The 19,562-nt window shown below is 44.1% G+C and overlaps 1 protein-coding gene across 1 annotated transcript in view; it reads right to left on the bottom strand.

Annotated features, from left to right (window-relative positions):
• GPR174 (G protein-coupled receptor 174) overlaps positions 1-18,678 on the bottom strand; it is a 28,446-nt gene extending 9,768 nt beyond the window's left edge. Inside the window, exon 1 of the mRNA XM_030210547.1 lies at positions 18,562-18,678. The gene's annotated coding sequence lies outside the window, so the exon portion shown is untranslated. The remainder of the gene's footprint in view (positions 1-18,561) is intronic.
• Between the last annotated feature and the right edge of the window lie 884 nt (positions 18,679-19,562).

Raw genomic sequence — 19,562 nt, 5'->3', positions numbered from 1 at the left:
TCTCTCTATGGCCGCACAGTAAGTGGTTCACTTACCACACAGCTATTTCTTGTCAAGAAAAAAAAGACAGCTTTTTCCCCACTGTGGTAAAAGAGGGCCTCAGCGCACACCAAAAACATGCGCTGACACTAACTCAGGCCCCCTTTTACCACAGCTTAGTAAAAGGACCCCTTAGTAAACAAACATTATGCATACAAGCTATAGAATAGTGTCAGTTTCACACATACCTTAATATAATAATTAGCTGCTAGTTGGTATTAATTGGTGTGACCTAGCCTGTGACAAGTCTATTTGGAAGTAACTTGTAAAAGTGCTTTTTGGCCTCTTATCTTTGGACGTCAGAAGGCGGGACTATGGGCACGAAAGAACTCATCGAAGCAAGCAGGGAGGGAAGGCTGGAGATGCAGCAGGGCTTTAATAAGGCGGCGCTTCAACGGAGAGGTACTAAACAAGATGGATGGGAGCGGGAGGGGACGGTGGGGGGCGAAGGAAAATCGCTGCACATGTTTGGGAGCGGGAGGGGAGGGCAGGGGAGGGAGGAGAATTGCTGGGCAGGGATGGGTAGAGGGGGGCAGGGGAGAGAAGCCAATTGCTGGGCAGGGATGGGTAGAGGGGGGCAGGGGAGAGAAGCCAATTGCTGGGCAGGGATGGGTAGAGGGGGGCAGGGGAGAGAAGCCAATTGCTGGGCAGGGATGGGTAGAGGGGGCAGGGGAGAGAAGACAATTGCTGGACATGGAGGGCAGGAGAGAGAAGACAATTGCTGGGCATGAATGGATAGAGGGGGGCAGGGGAGAGAAGAGAATTGCTGGGCATGAATGGATAGAGGGGGCAGGGGAGAGAAGAGAATTGCTGGGCATGGATGGGTAGGGGGGCAGGGGAGAGAAGACAATTGCTGGGTATGGATGGATAGAGGGGGGCAGGGGAGAGAGGAGAGTTTCAGGACATGGATGGAGGGGAGGGCAAGAGAAATTCTGGACATGGATGGAGGGGAGGGAAGGGACAAGGGAGAGAGAAGAAATGCTGGACACGGAGGGAAGATAGAGGAAGGAGATTAGATGAGGGAAAAGGAAGTGAGGAGAGAAACTGCACATGGATGGAGAAAATAGGCAGAAGCTGGATCCACTGTACAGTCAAGTCTGCGGAGGACCAGAAATGAAGAAGAAAGGAGGAAAGAAAAGAAATAAATGGAAAGGAAGCCCTGGAAACGGAGTCAAGGGAACAGATAGAGAGCAGCAGAATCAGATACTGGGCCAGCATGATCAGAGAAACAAAGTCACCAGACAACAAAGGTAGAAAAAAAATGTTTTATTTTCATTATATAGTGCTTGGAGTATGTCCACTTTGAGAATCAGGTGCTGAATGTTAAAAGTTTATATTTATTTACTTATTTATGGCATTTTATCCCATATTAAACATGAATTAGATTGGAACCTGGGATCATTTAATTTTTTTCCCCTGGAGAGAGTAATGCATTGCCCCCCCCCTTCCCCCCGCTATAGCCAGCTGTGCAATTTTGGGGGGCGCAGAGGTGGACGGGGGGGGGGGGGTGCAGAGATGGATGGGGGGCACAGAGGTGGACAGGGGGGCGCCGAGGTGGACCGGGGAGAGAACCTGTTGTTAAAAATTTACCAGCACACCACTGGTTAATTGACTTACCCAGAGTCACAAGGAACTGCAGTGGGAATTGAACTCAGTTCCCCAGGATCAAAGTCCACTGCACAAACCACTAGGTTACTCTTCAGAGCAGATATACCAGCCTTTCAGCTGGCTCAGACCTAAAGTTAGGTGCATAACTTCAGACTTATGCTAGTATTTTATAGTGGCAATTACAGGCATAATTTCTGATATAAAATTCGTGCTTAGCATGCATCATTCTAGCACCTAACTTTAGGTGACATTTTGAGAACTACCCCCATGTATATGCATAAGTTTAAAGGCAGTGAAGGAATTGTGGCACCACTTCACTGGGGGGGGGGGGGGGGGGGGTCTTTTTCTAAGCCGCAGTAGTGTGTTAAGCTCATGGTAGAAATCAGCTGGCAATAAACGCCGAGATGCCCATAGGAATATAATGGGTGTCTCAGCATTTACCACCAGCTGCTTTCTACTGCAAGCTAAAAACGCTACTGTGGCTTAGTAAAAGACCCCCTATGGCAGGAGCCATCGACACTCACTGATACTACTACTGTAGGATAAACACAGGACTGAAACTATAACTTAGAAGCCAAATGCTTGTTGTACACATATGATCTGATTATTTTGTCCCCTATTCCAGATGGTTTAAATTAAAAAGGCCCTTATTTACTGACACACATTAATGTGTTAATGTGTGTTAATGCAATTTGACACGTTAAATAAGGCATGCCCCATTCATTTCAATGGTGCCTCTTTACTAACTATGCACTTAAACTAATGAATATTAAGGTGCATTAATGTATGTCAGGAAATTAGGTGCTAAATCTGCTAGATGCTTATAGCAAATTATAATTATAACTCTCTTATTTAACCCACAGCCAAATAGTCCTCAACACAAATGCATATTTAACTTACTCAAGAACTAGTACATACTCACTCGTCTTAAGTCACTTTGACTACTGCAATGGAATTTATACTGGTTGCAAGGAGCACGTCCTCAAGAAGCTACAGACTACACAGAACACAGTGGCGCGACTGCTATTTGGCAAATCGCGGTTTGAGGCAGCAAAGTCCCTCCGTGAAAAGCTCCACTGGCTTGAATTCAAAGTCTGTGTTCTCGTTCACAAGATTGTCTACAGGGAGGCCCCATCCTATATGTTTAGCCTTATCGACCTCCCGCCCAGGAATTCCGTGAAGTCCTCCCGCACCTATTTGACTCTGCACTTTGCTAACTGCAGGAACTTGAGATATAAGCTGCTCTTTGCCTCGTCGTTCAGCTACACATGCCCCCGTTTTTGGAACGCTCTACCATCTCCGTTGAAAGAGACAGCCGACCACAGCCTATTCAAGAAATCTCTAAAGACTTACCTGTGTAATCGTTCTTACTCCACTCCTGCTTGATCCCCTGTACTCCCTCATTCCTCTCCCCTGTTGACCCCCTCTCTTCTCTTCCTCTATTCCTGCTCCATCTTGCATATGCCTTATTGTATTGTACTATTCCTTTAACGTTGTAAGCCACATAGAGCCTGCCTTGGTGGGATTATGTGGGATATAAATGTTCACAATAAATAAATAAATACTTCAGAGTTATAAGAAGGAATGGATCCTCAGAAGCTTAGCGGAGATTGGGTGGCAGAGCCGGTGGGGGGAGGCGGGGCTAGTGTTTGGGAGGCGGGGCTAGTGCTGGGCAGACCTCTACGGTCTGTGCCCTGAAAATGGCAGATACAAATCAGGTATACACATAAAGTAGCACATAAGAGTTTATCTTGTTGGGCAGACTGGACGGACCGTACAGGTCTTTCTCTGCCGTCATCTGCTATGTTACTCACATTACTATTATTTAATGAACTGACATTAAGTGCACTTGGGAGCTTTAAATTGGCTAAAACAACAGTACAAGAAATGCCCTAAGAGTCTATTATGCAATAAACAAACCCGTGGTCAATGTTAATCTCACAATAAAGTTACTATGACAATTACTAGAGAACATCAATAAATTTTCCTGTAATAGGGTGAAGCCTGGGAACGATCACTAACCCAAAATGATTTAAATAGAGTAGAATCCCATAGAAATGTGTGCCTCGCTTCCATACATAAAAATTCTACATCCACAGACCCTTGATTTTACAATGTACAGACTAGAACTGTGACAATTTCCATTACTACCAGAACCCTCATCCACACTCTTATCACCTCTCGCTTAGACTATTGCACCTTGCTTCTCACAGGTCTCCCACTTAGCCATCTCTCTCCTCTTCAATCTGTTCAAAATTCTGCTGCACGACTAATATTCCACCAATGTCACTATGCTCATATTAGCCCTCTCCTCAAGTCACTTCACTGGCTCCCTATCCATTTCCGCATACAGTTCAAACTCCTCTTATTGACTTACTAGAGAAGAAGGCTCGTTTCTGTTAGCAATGAAACGGGCGCTAGCAAGTTTCCATGGCCCCCTCCCTACCTCTTTCCGTCCCTCTGTGTGTCGTCAGGCATTCCTCCCCGTCGAGTTGCACAGCGGCACCCCTCCCCCTCCCTTGGAGTTTGCTTGATTTGACGCGCTGTGCTCCTTGTTGTATGACCCCCCTCCCCTTCGAGTTCCAGGACCCTCTCCCCCTGCCGATGACCCTCCCGCCGCCAACCTGCCGTCGCCTACCTTTGCTGGCAGGGGACCTCAACCCCCACCAGCTGAGGTCATCTTCTTCATGCAAAAGGCTTCCACCTTCTGTTTCTGACATCCTGCACGTTGTACGTGCAGGATGTCAGACTCACAGAACAAAGATCAGCTCAGCAAGCCTTCGTTCTGTGAGTCTGACGTCCTGCACGTTCAACATGCAGGATGTCAGAAACAGAAGGAGGAAACCTTTTGAAGGAAGAACATGACCTCAGCTGGCGGGGATTGGGGTCCTCCGCCAGCAAAGGTAGGCGATGGGGGGGGGGGGGGTGTGGTGGTGGCGGGAGGGTCGTCGGCAGGGGGGGGTGCAATGTTGTTGGTGGTGGCGGCGGCGGGGGAGGGTATCATGAGAGGGGTTGGGCTGTGGGCGGCTGTATGAGTGGTGCTGAGTGAGGTTACGAAGACTACAGGGCTTCAGGGTTTTAGGGCTTCAGGGCTTCAGTGGAATGGAGTGAGCTTCAGAATGTTGGAGTTACGAATTATGTGGGGGTGGGCGGGGCTGAGGGCGGGGCCATGAGTGGTGCTCAGACCCTACGAACACTACAGGGGGGGTCTTCAGGGGCAGGCTTCAGGGCTTCAGTGGCACGGAGTGAGCTTCAGAACGTTGGAGGTGGGAATTATTTATATAGATAAGTGCATTCACTCTGTAGCTCCTCAGTACCTCTTCACTCTCATCTCTCCCTAAACTCCTCTCCGGTAACTCCGTTCACTGGGTAAATCTCTCTTATCTGCACCCTTCTCCTCCACTGCTAACTCCAGACTCCGTTCCTTTTATCTTGCTGCACCATATGCCTGGAATAGACTTCCTCAGCCGGTACGTCAAGCTCCATCTCTGGCCATCTTCAAATCTAAGCTAAAAACCTATCTTTTTGATGCTGCTTTTAACTCCTAACCCTTATTCACTTTTTCAGAACCCTTATTTTATCATCCTCACTTTAATATTCCCTTATCTCTTATTTGTCCTGTTTGTCTGTCCTAATTAGATTGTAAGCTCTGTCGAGCAGGGACTGTCTCTTCATGTTCAAGTGTACAGCGCTGCGTATGTCTAGTAGCGCTATAGAAATGATAAGTAGTAGTAGTAGTACTCCTTAGACAAGCAGAATATTCAGACTCTGGTATCATCTTGGAAAGAGCAGAAACTCCCTCCACGATCAGGAACCTAGTGAACTAACAAAAAACCCTGTAAAAAAGTAATTCTCTGCAGCCATGAAGCAAACCTGTAATACAATAATAGCATGGGATGTCAACTGGGCTCGGTAGGGGGTGAAGTGCCAATGCTGCTACTGCTACCACTAATTACATTGGCAGTACAACCTTAATACCTCTTGTGGCTACTAGCATGTAACTGCATGATCAGAAGAAGACCATGTCTGGCTTTATCACTGGAAGGTCCGTTCCCTGCAATTGGTTGGAAGTTTGAAGCCAGTTAGATGTGAAGAGGGGTGCCCCACTCCTGGACTTTCCTGGATCTCCAAGGGGTACTGATTAGCACAGAGATGAGCCTGACACTAATTCCTAGAACACAAACATTGTAAATACTGCTACCGGCACTAGAGTACCAATATACCATGTGTTGGAAAGTATAGATTGGAAAACAAAACATACTGAACTCTTGCAGATCCCTAAACAGAAACTACATGCTAGCAGAATACCTCACTCTGGTCACACATGCAAAACACAGAGAGTGCCCTCAAATGTCGTGTAAGCGACCACAAACTAATAATAGAAACCTGCAGATGAAAACTGAAATGGAAACCCTTCAGAAACGTGAACCCACCTACAGAGCAACACTGAAAGCTGGAAACAGAAATGAATTTCCCCCTGTGCTGTGAGCAGAGAAATCTGATAGATAACACTGTAAACTGTGTCAAAGATATGCATTTGTCAGGCCCAGCATGCTTTATTATGACTCATGCATGTATTTTCAGCCCTCGAATGGACAAAATTAGACCATTTAGCTCACTAGATAGCCAGTATTTATTTATTTGTTACATTTTACCCAGGTAACAAATGTCAAAAAAGGGAAATCCACGAAGTGGCCATTGCCCTTTAGTAAAATACAAACGTATTGAGTTGACCCGCAGTATATTTTATTGTTGTTTTTATATTTGTACCCCACATTTTCCCATCTATTTGCAGGCTCAATGTGGCTTACATAGTGAAATGTGTGTGTGTGTGGGGGGGGATTTTAATGAAGTCTTTGATACTTTGTTAGATAGATCAAATGAAGGACAGAGATCAAGAAGGACATTTTGTGGCAGGCTGTGGAGATTGCGAGGGGCCTTTGAGATAGTGGATGTGTGTATTTATCTGTAAATGAAAGGAAAGGCACATATTTTTAGTGGCAATATTTAGCTGTTAAAACAGACAAGTTCTGCTTTTAAAATTAGGCCAGTGCAATAGAAGGCCTAAGTTTAAACAATCACCTGCACGGTTGCTGGTCAGATGAATATTATGTGGTTTTAGTTAAGCAAACAAGCACTTCTTTTATTTAGATTTTTGCTCACACCTTTTTCAGTATTAGCTCAAGGTGAGTTACATTCAGGTACACTGGATATTTCTCTGTCCCGGGAAGGCTCACAATCTAAGTTTGTACCGAAGGCAATGGAGGGTTAAGTGACTTGCCCAAGATCACAGTGAGCAACAGTGGGATTTGAACCAGCCACCTCTGGATTTCAAGACCAGTGATCTAACTACTAGGCCACTCCTCCACTCCGTGTCACCTGTAGTTTGTTCTTCCTTCCTCCTCCTCCAATACATGGAACACATCTTGGAATATATGGATAAAATTAAGTACTGGCCCGGCTAAATGCCAGTATTGTTATATCTTGCCACCAAGCCAGAAACTTAGTCAATTTCATGTGAGTTACCTAATGGCAAAGCGCACAAGCAAACTTAGGGCCCCTTTTACTAAGCTGCGTAAGCGTCTACACGAGCCCAATGTGCGCCAAAATGAACTTATTGCCCGACTACTGTGTGGCTCTTGTGGTAATTTCATTTTTGGCGTGCATCTGAAAAAAATCTTTTTTATTTTCCGGCGCACGTAGTGGACGCGTGCTAAGTGGCATCTGACACGCGTAGGTCATTACCGCACAAATTCTTTACAGCTAGGTCTATAGCTGGCGGTAAGGTCAGAGACCCAAATAGGACGTGCGGGAATTTTGATTTTGCCGCACGTCCATTTTCGGGGGAGGGGAGAAGAGGGCTTTTTAAAAGATGCACTGAAAAATAATTCTGCGCGTGCCCAACACCCACGCCTATACTAGTGCAGGCCACATTTTACCGCAGCTTAGTAAAAGGACCTCTTAGAGACAAAAGATATGTATGTGTGTGTGTGAGAGAGAAAGAAAGGCAGATCTAGTGCAAGGGTAGAGGGCACCCTTCAATCTTAACCCCCCCCTTCCCATTAGATTTTAGGCCCCTTGCCTTACGATTTTTGATTTAGTGAACTCAACAATCATGACCACAGCACAATAATCCTACAAAAATACAAGTTAAAGTACGTGCTGATGGGTTTTTTTGAGTTTGTGTTGCTATCAAGACCTACTGTTTATTTTCACTGCAGCACCTCCTTGCAGCCTCCAAGGAGCTGCTGCCCTAAATGGCCACCTAGAGGTGCCCAAGGATTGATCGATCGGGGCCAGCTCTGGTGAGAGACAACAAAAGTGAGAAAGAGAAATAGAGATAGAGGGCTGGTGTGTGTATGTTTGTGAGTTAGAGAGTTAAAAAAGAAAGAAAGAAAGAAAGAAAGAAAGAGAAAAAGTGCATATGTGAAAATATGTGTGTGTGAGAAAGTCTGGGGAGGAATGGAAAGTCCCCCCACCTGCTCCTCTAATCTGGGGGGAGGAGGGAGAAACTTGGCATACACACTCCTGCTAATTCACACCAGTCTCAGAGTGACCAGGACTCACACATTATCAGATGTTGCTGCTTCTGGCACTGGTGCTGACCTTCAGAAACTGACTCTGTGTGGTGTAAGTGAAATATCTGAGGCAACTGTGTGCATTTATGCAGATACTCATTTAAAGACACGCCCCTGTGCTGGATACTGTGAGCCATGCTCTTCCATTACCAGGCCAAAAAAAGTCAATCCCTTGAAACTAATAACCAATATTTATCGAAAAACACAAGCACAGCTAATGTGTGGTAAACATTTGATATAATTAATTTTTAGTGAACAGCCTGAGAGAGTTCAGAATAGGCTGTATCCACAGCTGAGTGTTTGAAATCAGTGAGACTTGCCGTGGAGCGGCTCACTACAAAGCCGTATATATCATGGAATACTCTCTGTGCGGCTCTAAATTTATGCATGAAAAAAATCACTACAATAAAGTGACGTGAAATAAATCAAATATACAAGAATGCATGTGTCATTTCAATAAATATCACAACAAATATACAGGACCCTCTAATCCATGGGGTTATAATTTTGACTTTTTCTTTTTTTTTGTTTTGGCTTCTTATTGTTTTGTCTTTCCCTGGGGGATTCTACCTAGTATTGATTGACTTCCATTACCAGGGCCAGACTTTTTCTCACAGGCTAGAAAATATTGGTTGGCAGCCTGAATACAGCCCATAACATAGTAACATAGTAGATGACGGCAGAAAAAGACCTGCATGGTCCATCCAGTCTGCCCATGACAAACTCATATGTGTATACCTTACCTTGAATTTGTACCTGTCCTTTTCAGGGCACAGACCATATAAGTCTGCCCAGCAGTATTTCCCGCCTCCCAACCACCAGTCCTGCCTCCCATCACCGGCTCTGTTACAGACCGTGTAAGTCTGCCCTCCCCTATCCTCACCTCCCAACCACCACCCCCTCTTCCCCCCAACTGCTCCGCCACCCAATTTCAGCTAAGCTTCTGAGGATCCATTCCTTCTGCATAAGGCAGCTGTAGTTAAAGACTTCTGTTTTACATAATAGCGGAAGTGGCTAAGCAGGATTTTCTAAAAGATCTCTGTTATCTAACTTGGCTCTCATTTGCCTTAAACTAACTAGAACAAGCAGTTTTACAGGAATCGCAGACCCAAGTCTTTATAGGTCTGAGGAAGTTTGGTAAGGTATACTCCCTTGAGGAGTACAGAGGCAGGCCAACTGCCTCCTTTTCCACCTGGAGCATAAACTGTGGCTTTCTTTGGTAAACTGACACAATGGATTTATGGGCAGAGAGGCTGCTTTGATATTTTTTCTGCGTATTATACAAAGAACATTTATTTGGATTTTGCTCACAGCTTTTCAGTAGTACACTGAGTATTTCCCTGTCCCTGGATGGCTCACAATCTAAGTTTGTACCTGAGGCAATGGAGGATTAAATGACTTGCCCAAGATCACAAGGAGCAGCAGGAGGATTTGAACTGAACTGACCACCTTGGGATGTCAAAACCAGTGCTCTAACCACTAGGCCACTCCTCCACTTACAGCAAGACACCTAGGCAAGAAGAACACATAGGTGCAAATGTTGAACTGAAATTATAAAGACAACATATGTGCCTAAGCACCTTTAGAAAAGTACCTCTGGAAAATTAAACTCTTGAATTTGTTGCCAGAGAATGTGGTAAAAGCAGTTAGCTTAGTTAGCAAGGTTTAAAAAAGGTTTGGATAATTTCCTAAAAGAAAAGTCCATAAGCCATTATTAAGATGGACTTTGGAAAAGCCACTGCTTATTTCTAGGATAAGCAGCTTAAAATGTATTGTACTGTTTTGGGATCTTGCCAGGTACTTGTGACCTGGATTGGCCACTGTTGGACACAGGACACTGGACTTGATGGACCTTCGATCTGCCCTAGTATGGCAACGCTTATGGTCTTACGTTCTTAAGTAGAGGCACACATTCATTCCTGCAGTGAGGCAGGTGTAATTATGTGTGTGCTCATAAGTACATATGCATGCATTTTGTAAAATATGCACATTAGGGTCAGTTTCACCCTCTATCTGCCTATTCTCTGTCCCTAGGAATGCCTCCATGTACACTACATAAACATAAATGCTATGGTAGCAAAAAATGATCATGCCAAGTAGTAGTTTATAAGGGCACTTAAGCAAGTAACTGATGTTTGTAGACTATGGGAATAAGGCACAATTTCCATATGATCATGTAGCTGCAATATCTTATGGGGTGTCAATAGCTCATGCCATCTTGACCCATGTCCCAACTACCTAATGAAAGATGCCCCAGAATGCTTTATTACAGATCTCACCTCCCACCTAAACTTCCTGCTACAACAAGGTTCATTTCCTACGGAACATGGCAGCATTCTACTTACACCAATACCTGAAAACCCCAAGAAACCAGCGAGTGATGTCACCAACTACCGCCCTGTCGCCTCCATCCCTTTGCTAATTAAAGTGATGGAAAACAGGGTGACCTCTCAAATCAATGACTATATTCAAATATTCTCCATTCTACATGAATCGCAATCGGGTTGCCGTCCAGCCCACAGTACAGAAACTGTCCTACTCACTCTAATATCCAAATTCAAACAAGAAATCTCAATTGGAAACAACATCCTCCTTCTACAATTCGATTTATCCAGTGCATTTGATATGGTAAATCATAATATTATAACCAAACTACTGGATAAACTTGGTATCGGTGGAAATATCATCAATTGGATAAAAAGGCTTCCTCACCTCAAGATCTTACCAAGTTAAATCTACCTCAACTATCTCATCTCCTTGGTCACCTGGCTGCGGTGTACCTCAAGGATCCCCTTTATTCCCGATCCTCTTCAATCTTATGATGATCCCCCTAGCCAAAACTTTATTCAGGCATGGTCTCAACCCTTTCATTTACGCCGATGACGTCACCATATTCATTCCCTTTAAATCTAATATAACAGAAATCTCTGACAAAATATCCTTGGGCATGAACATCTTAACCTCTTGGGCTAACACCTTTATGATGAAAATGAACAAAGAGAAAACGCAATGCCTAATCCTCTCATCTCAACACTCCGCGCTCCTCCCGACTAATCTTAATACTTCTGACATCACAATCCCCATATCTGACAACCTGAAAATCCTTGGAGTGACATTAGACAACCATCTCCCGCTTGAAAGTCATGCAAAATTCACTACAAAGAAAATGTTCAACATGATGTGGATACTGAAACGAATAAAACCATATCTCCCCCTGAAAACATTCCGGAACTTGGTGCAATCCACAGTACTTACCCACGCTGACTACTGTAATAGTATTTTCTTAGGATGCAAGACCCAGATCCTGAAAAAACTTCAGACTGCCCAAAATACAGCAGCAAGACTCATTTTTGGCAAACCACGATTTGAATGCGCAACACCTCTTCGTGTAAAACTTCACTGGCTCCCCATCAGAGAAAGAATCATCTTCAAGGTCCACACATTAATCCACAAGATTATCCACAGTGATTCTCCGGGCTATATGCTCAATCTGATTGAACTTCCCACCAGAAACATGTCTGAAACTTTGCGTACTTACCTCAACCTACATTACCCCAATTGTAAAGGACTCAAGTACAAACAGTACCATGGATCCAACTTCTCCTTTTTAGGCAGCCAACTCTGGAATGCCCTCCCCAGATCCATCCAATCAATCAGCAACTATCTACCCTTCCGGAGGTCACTAAAAACCCATCTGTTCAAGCAAGCTTACCCAAATTACCCAAACTAATCCTATGAACCCATCTACCTAACACATATCCAGGAGACTACGACAATGACCCAGACTACATCTCCTACCAAATTTCCCTATGCTTTTCCTGTATACCATCCCCCCTCCCCCTCCCCCTCCTCCAGTGCTCACCTACCCCTTGCTCATGCTTCTCCTACTCCCTTCACCCTTGCCCATCTCTACCTACAAATCTCTTTTATTATTCTGCTTTAGTTAACATATTTTCTCTTTATCAATTCTCTGTAATCCATATTATTATGTAAGCCGCATTGAACCTGCCTTGAGTGGGAAAGCGTGGGGTACAAATGTAATAATAAATAAATAAATATAAGTGTTTGTGGATATTTGGCACCACCTTTGCATGTAACTTGCAGTATTCTGGAAGATATGTGCATATCTGGTAGAGTGGCCCATTGTCTGCAAATGTTCTCATGTGAACACTAAAGTGAATATGCACATGTTTTACAGAATCACAGCTAGCACATACATGGGTAAGTGTTGATTAGTGGAACCACTTACTTACGTATGTGCTAGCATTTTGTAATAGACGGGATATTTGGTGCCCACCTGTAGACCCAAATTAATAGAACTGCCTTTTATGTTTTTGCCCCCTAATTCTATAAAAGTTACCAAAAATTGCATGCACAATTTAATTAAATAATAAGCTAATTAGCACAAATAATTGACTTTTTATGAAGCCATTATTGGCACTAATTAAATTTAATTAGAATATAGATGTGTAAATTTAGGTGCGGGATCCGCACCTAAAATTTGCTTGTGAGTAAAACAAAGAGTTGTGTGGAAATGGGAGGGTCATGGGCAGCATGGGGGCATTTCTAGCATTCATGCGTATTGTTATAAAATAGGGGGGGGGGATACACACCTAACCTAGGTGCATACATTTGTACCACATTTCAGTTGGTGCAAATGGCTGTGCCTTAAATTAGGTGCGATTCCCAGGCATAAGCGCTATTCTATAAACCACGCCTAGCTTTAAGCACAGCTTACAGAATAGCGCTTTTTTCAGCACCAATTTCTTTTGGGCATCCCTTTATGTGCACATATATGTAGTGTACATTATAAGATCCTGTTCAAAAAGACTTACAAAAAGAATCCTCCTTAATGACTTGTTTCCTAATCTATACCAGAACCAACCAATATTGATCCCTTCTGATTTGATTATTTTATCATATTATCATTATTGAACATTACACTTTTTCCTACTCTCACTTGTATGTTATGTATTATCACTTTATTTACCCTACCTACCTGTTATTCTTGTACATTAATTGTAACAATACGCTGAACCTCTTACTCTGTTAATGGTGATGCCATTGCTATATAATGTAAGCCACATTGAGTCTGCAAATAGATGGGAAAATGTGGGATACAAATGCAGCAAATAAAATCCTGTTTGAACACATAAAACACTGCTCTATATGCACAAGTCTAGTCTCTTCTAAAATTAGCCCCACAAGATGCTTCTTATTGTCCTGCTGTTTTCTGTGATGTTGGCTTGTCACCAGCTCTTTGTTGCTAAACTTTTGGAAGAGCAATAAAGTGAGATGTAAGCTGCATTTTGCCTTTTGGGGGAGATTATTTTGCTTTTGACAGAGTGTACTGTAAAAAAACCCCCTACATAATAAATGATAAAATCCCTGGTTCCTGTTCCCTGAGCCTCATTTGCCTGGTCTTTAGAAAGCGGGGGGGGGGGGGGGGGGGGGGGGGGGGGGGGGTAGAGCAGGGTGGACGGGAAATCAGGAAGAAAAAGACTTTATGTCACTCTCTTTTCTGCTCAGGAAGCAGTCGTATTTGGTTCTGAGAACTCTGCTATTTAAAAACGTTTCATCGGCCCTGCTGTTCTACTCCAAGAGATGCTGGAAACAACTTCACGGTTCTAGAATTTAAAAATGCATTAGACTATTCAAATCAGTAATATTCATCAGTATGTGAAATAACACACTGCTGATGAGATTTACATTTCCAGCATTATGGGAGGGGGGGGGCGGCAATTCTATAACTGAACACCTAATTTTAGGTGCCCCAGTACTATGCAGTGAGAACCTATTCTATAATGGCTTCTGGGTACCTAGAAACCATCATAGTATATCAGTGTAACCTGGCATTGGTGCACCTAAAATTTAGGTGCCCCAGTTGCACTAGCCATAGACCAATCATAACTGTGGGCACTATTCCCTCTGAGCTGAGCGGGAGTCTTCCAGCTACAGTCCGGCCAGTGGGGGGTGCTGTTTCACGATCATATTTCCAATAGAGAGAGACAGGCAAGTGCTGCATGACTCCAGGGAACCTACCTGTCCCTGTTTGAAAACACAATATTGAAGCCCCATCCCCACTGGCAGCAGTGTTGTTGGAGGACTCCCACTCGGCTTAGAAGGAACAGTGACTTTGGGTGTCTAAATGTGGCAGGGGAACACATAAATGACAGTATTGTGGAATTGCTTACATAAGTAGTAGCATCACCCAGGGGCGTAGCCAGACATTGGAGGGTGGGGGGTCAAGAGCCCGAGGTGAGGGGACACATTTTAGCACCCCTGGCACCGCCGACCTCCCCCCCCACCATTGCCGACTGCCCCCACCGCCGCCGACTCCCGCAGCCGCCACAACCAACAACTTTGACCATCCCCCCGCCGCCGACCCTCTCGACCCCCCTCCCGCCGCCAACCCCCCCCCCACCATCACCTACCTTTGCTGGTGGGGCACCCCAACCCCCGCCAGCCAAAGTCCTCTTCTTCCTTCATTCTGTTTTTGAGTCTGACATCCTGCATCTTGTACGTACAGGACGTCAGACTCGGAAACAGAACAAAGGAAGAAGAGGACCTCGGCTGGCGGGGCTTGGGGTCCCCCACCAGCAAAGGTAGCAGACGGCGACAGCGGGTTGACGACGGGTTGGCGGTGGGAGGGGAAGTTGAGAGGGTCGTCGGCAGGGGGTCCAGGGCCAAATCTAAGGGGGCCCAGGCCCCTGTGACCCCACATAGCTATGCCCCTGGTGTCACCCATGCCCCCTCATGCTTCATCTATGCAAACAACTCCTTGCATTTATGCACTATCCCCAGAATCTATATAGGTCACCCAGATATGGACATGGAACTCAGATGTGCACGTAAACTAAACAGTCAATTGGGTGCTAATAACAAATTATTGAGCTTAATTAATTAATTAATGCACGCATCTACCTTTTCCTATATGAGCACGCAACTCTGGAACGCGTTGCCACACAACCTAAAAGCGATCTATGAACTGACCAACCTCTGCAAACTACTGAAGACCCATCTCTTTGACAAGATATACCGTAGTAGTATACCACAAAGATCAACACATGTAAAATTCTCCACATATATCCAAAATGTCTTATAATGTCTTCTGCTATACCATTATCATGTATTCCATTACCATGCAACCCAAAATCCTTCTGTAATATCAAATGCTTACACGGTCTTCTATAATGCTGTGCACACGAGGGACTAGATTCCATATTTCACGCCTGAAAAATCTGCGCCAAAATCAGTGCCGACTAAACGTAGTCTAATATAGAATATGGCTAGTTGATAATTCAGCACCTGTAAGCATCTATTTATGCCAATGGAAACCTGGTGTAAATCTCAGGGCCATATTCTATAACTAGGCACCTACATTTTGGACTACCCAAGAAACACCCATTTCCCTGCCCATAACCTGCCCCTTTTTGCCTCTACCACATGTTAGAATTCAGTGCACTTCGTTACAGAATATGCTTAGCAAGTTGTACGCCTAAATTCTAATCCATGCCAATTAGTGCTCATTATTGCTTGTTAAGTGCTGCTATCAGAGTTCATTAGCTTGTTAAGCCAATGAAGTTATGCACAGTGTTATAGAATCTGCGCCGATTTGGGAGCCTAAATCTAAGCACACTATATAGAATCCAGTGAAAAGTGTCTCACATACAATATGGCCTGGGAAGCGCATGGGTGAGTCAAGGGCATTCCAAATATTTAGGCACACTATTATAGAATACTGGGGTTATGCATCCAAGTTGCCAGGATATGTGCCAGGTTTAAACTGGCATAAGTAACTGCTCCCAAAGTTGGGCGTGGGAATTCACTCTAAGCGCTATTCTATAAAGGGTGCTCAGCCTGGACTGCCATTTATAGGACAGCCCTCAGCACAAATTTTTACCCGGCATCTAAGTATGAGTACCACTTCTGGACAACCTTACAAAACAGTGGCATAGCTACGAGGGGCTAGGGGGGCCTGGGCCCCCGTAGATTACACGTGCAGGACATCAGAAACAGAAGGAAGCCTTTTGCGAGAAGAAGAGGACCTCGGCTGGCAGGGGTTGGGTCCCCTGCCAGCAAAGGTAGGTGATGGCGGCGGGTTGGCAACGGGAGGGGGGGTCGAGAGGGTTGTCAGCAGGGGGGGCAAAGTTGTTGGTGGTGGCGGCAATGGTGTGGGGGCTAAAATGTGCCCCCTCACCTCAGGCTCTGTACCCCCCTACTGCCGAAGTCTGGCTACGACCCTGTTACAAAATAGCACCTAGTCACTTTGATGCCATTTACACGTGCAAGTGTACACCACTCTTTCCTGTAAGCTGAGAACTAGTCCTCCAACTGCACTGTGGTCAGTGTATGTGTGTGTGTGGGGGGGGGGGGGGGGGGGGGGGGGCTTCAATATTGTGTTTTCAATCATTCCTGCAGAGGTTTGCTGTCCCCCTCTATTGAAGATGTGATTGTTATACACTTTCCCAGTGTGTTTTTTAATAGCAAAAAAGGTGCCGGTACTCAAATGCTAGGCCACTCTTCAGAAGTGGGGTGATCACTGAAGGACCCACCCCACAATAGCCAGGCCCTCTGCAACCAGTCACAGAATCTATGACAAGACAGAATTGGTGTGTAGAGCCTGAGTTATTTCATTAAAACTTGATGTCCTTGGGTCACATTTAGCAGGCAATGGAAAAGGTGCCGGTACTCAGTACCCCCAAGTACCCCCCTCAAAAAAAGCCCTGCACCTTCCAGTGAAATTGCTGGTATTCTGTACATTTACATGTGCGAGTGACACATAAATGCAGGTGCCCAGGCCTAACCACATGCTTTCATAATTGTAAACATTCAGCAGTGGTCACTGTTCCTTCTAAACTGAGCGAGAGTCCTCCAACTACACTGCTGCCAGTGTGTGTGTGTGGGGGGGGGGGGGGGGAGGTGGGGGGGTGATGCTTCAATTTTATGTTTTCAATCATTAGGGTCAGGTAGGTTCCCTGGAGTCCTGCAGAGCTTGTCTGTCTCTCACTATTGGAAATGTGATAGTGAAACAGCTCCCCCCACTGGCAGGACCAAAGGTGGAGGACTCCCACTTAGCTTACAGAGAACAGTGGTAGTGGTAGGTTATGGAACTTTGTGGCCTACAGCTTACTCCAAAGAAGTCATTTTCTAAAACTATAAATGATATATTCTAAGTCACAGTCCTCTAAGATTTTATTCATCAAAAAATATTAGAGTCGGTGGACATCCTTAAGCATTTTGAAGTCTGGTTTTTAGAGCCACCGATATGTGAAATAGCCAAATTTGCTTTAACAGCCACCTTTATCACTGAATTGAGCCTTTAGGGCTAAAAATATTCATTAAATTTCATTAAGCTAGTTTATCATTTCTTTTTCTACAGTGCTTATGAAAACGTTCTCATATGTGTGAAGAGAAGAAAGCATTAAGAATGTTCTCTAAAATCTAACTTCCCTCCTTGTTTAGCTGGTATAAAGTCCAAATAAGGTATAAATCTAATTAAAAAAAAAATTCTTAATCCTCCTTAAAGCAGTCTGCAGGCTCCATTTTATTTTCCTTTGTCTAAATAGATAACATAGTGAAAATCCTTATTCTTATTGACATTGAAACGTCATCTTTTAACTCTTATGTCAGATGGACCTCCTTTTTCACAGACTAACTTTTATCTGTGAAAGCAGCTTTTTAATCAGAAACCCCCATCTCTTGGTTTTCATTTTCTTAAGTAAACAGAACTGTTGCAACTTCACAGACATTTCTACATCAGTTTTGTCAGGGGGTTCTCTTGACTTAGGTTGAAGGAAAACATTTCAACTTACCTATTTTATGTGCTCTGTCAGGTCAGACTGTCCGAGACACATTTTTTTTTTTTTTTATTAACTGGAATGGGGACAGCTATTCTGCCACAACGGCAGTGCTAATAACCAGAAAGGAGCTGTGACTGAGGAGTCTAAAAGTTCTCTGGTTTAAGTCAGTATCTGTGCTGATATCTGTTATTAGGGCTGTAGAAGATTATTAGATTGTTAAAGAAGTTAAACACAAATAACGTTTTGTTGAAAGTTTTCCGGACCGATTGCTACGTGCATTGGGAAGAGCCGCGGATCAATTAAATGCTGTTTTGTCCATTATGAGCAGTACTCATCCAATCAAGTAATGTAACTGCCTTAATTTGTTACACGGATGTTAAAACTGGCTATGTTTGATCCACACTGAAAAGAGCATTAGAAGGGCTGACAGTAATGAGCTTGAAATACAGAGCTTAAGAGCCGGTCCCTGTAATAATGTGTTAAGTAAGACCAGAGGTAAATAGCAGCCCGGCAATATGATGAATAAATCTTACCTGCTCAGTTTCTCCTCTGTTTTTCTTTGACCTTGAGATTCTTTATGAACCTCTGCTGTTGGCAGGCTGGTCGCTGGTCCTTATTGGGAGGGGGGAAAATCTACACGTACACTACGATGCACCGCTTCTAGGTTACACCCAGCAGACTAAAAATGCAACTTCACATCGGCACAGAATATGAAAACAACTCATGATCTGCACAAGCCCGTTTCCTTTTTCCAGTAGGCAGACACAGCTGCGGAACACGCTGACAACCTCCAGTTCAAAGGATTTATGGTAGGCTATAGGCGTGAAAACTAACACACACAACAAGACAATACGGTTTTCCATTTACAGACCACGTTCTTCTAACCATGTACTGTTTAATGTAAGAGCTTGCATTAGCATTTCTGATGAACCTTGCTATGATGACACACGCTGGTGGATGACAGATATAGGCATTTAGGGTTTGTCTTCACAGGGTATTTTGCTTGCTCACCTGCTTCTGGCTTTTAGCGAGAATCATATATCACTGCAAAGAAAACTTTAAAAACTACAGAGCCGTTCTAGAGCCTGATGTGGTCAGTCTGTGATGTTTTTAAAGATAATGGATGCTGCAAAAAAAAAAAAAAAGAGAGACAATTTTTATTGACTGATGCTGGCCACGGTTGTGATATTCTTTCGTTCATTCATCGTCTGCACTGATAGCAAAAGCAGCCCCTTCAGCGGCCTTGCTGAACAAGGATTAAAGGAATGTTATGTACTATTTACATTGTACTAAAATCAATAAAAAAATCTTGGAAAAAAAAAATTAAAGGAAATTTGCATCTATAGTAATTAAGGAGAATTAGAATAAGAATCCATTCTGAATAGCTTGGGGTTTAAAGGACTTTCTGAGGCTCAAAGGAAACGAAGATTACGGCTGATGCTCAAAGGTTCACGGTAGAATGAAATTCTGCCCTGAACCTAGCACAGCATAATAGCGTGCAAATTAACGTTGCATTAAAATCGCATTAATTAGC

The sequence above is a fragment of the Microcaecilia unicolor genome, chromosome 7 (genome assembly GCF_901765095.1).
Source record: "Microcaecilia unicolor chromosome 7, aMicUni1.1, whole genome shotgun sequence".
In the NCBI taxonomy this organism is placed as follows: domain Eukaryota; kingdom Metazoa; phylum Chordata; class Amphibia; order Gymnophiona; family Siphonopidae; genus Microcaecilia; species Microcaecilia unicolor.
Note: the sequence above shows the minus strand (reverse complement) of the source record. Positions and strands in the feature narration are given on the sequence as shown.